The sequence below is a fragment of the Carlito syrichta genome, unplaced genomic scaffold (assembly GCF_000164805.1).
Source record: "Carlito syrichta isolate Samal-C Ts95f unplaced genomic scaffold, Tarsius_syrichta-2.0.1 Scaffold302319, whole genome shotgun sequence".
Classification (NCBI taxonomy): domain Eukaryota; kingdom Metazoa; phylum Chordata; class Mammalia; order Primates; family Tarsiidae; genus Carlito; species Carlito syrichta.
In genome coordinates, this window is record NW_007246415.1 from 394,658 (window position 1) to 395,122 (window position 465).

The 465-nt window shown below is 36.6% G+C and overlaps 1 protein-coding gene across 1 annotated transcript in view; it reads right to left on the bottom strand.

The window, feature by feature from the left end:
- Positions 1-465, bottom strand: part of CDK5RAP1 (CDK5 regulatory subunit associated protein 1) — a 49,133-nt gene that overhangs the window by 11,483 nt on the left and 37,185 nt on the right.

Here is a 465-nt window from a genome sequence, read left to right on the forward strand (position 1 = left end):
ACAGAGCCCCCTTTTTTTCGAGATTCCCCTTCCCCACAGTCCTAAGGGCCCCAGCCGTTTCTAGAGAGTTCTGACACACACACACACACACACACACACACACACACATATACATTTTATATATATACACATATACATATATATATTAAATAGCTCAAAAAAAAGACTTTTTAATGAAATACTTAGGCATAAAGCTAACAAAACATGAACAGGAAGTACCTGTGTGCTGAAACGTACAAAATTTTTATAAAAAACATCAGCCTGTACTTGGAGGGCTGAGGCAGGAGGATCGCTTGAGACCAGGAATTTCGAGTACAGCCTGGGAAACAGAGCAAGGCCCTTGTCTTGTTAAAAAAAAAAAAAAAGAAAAAAAAATCAAAGATGATTTAAACAAAGGAGAGATATACTGTGTCTAAAAGAAAAAAAACAATATATATACATATACACACATACACAGCCTCACCC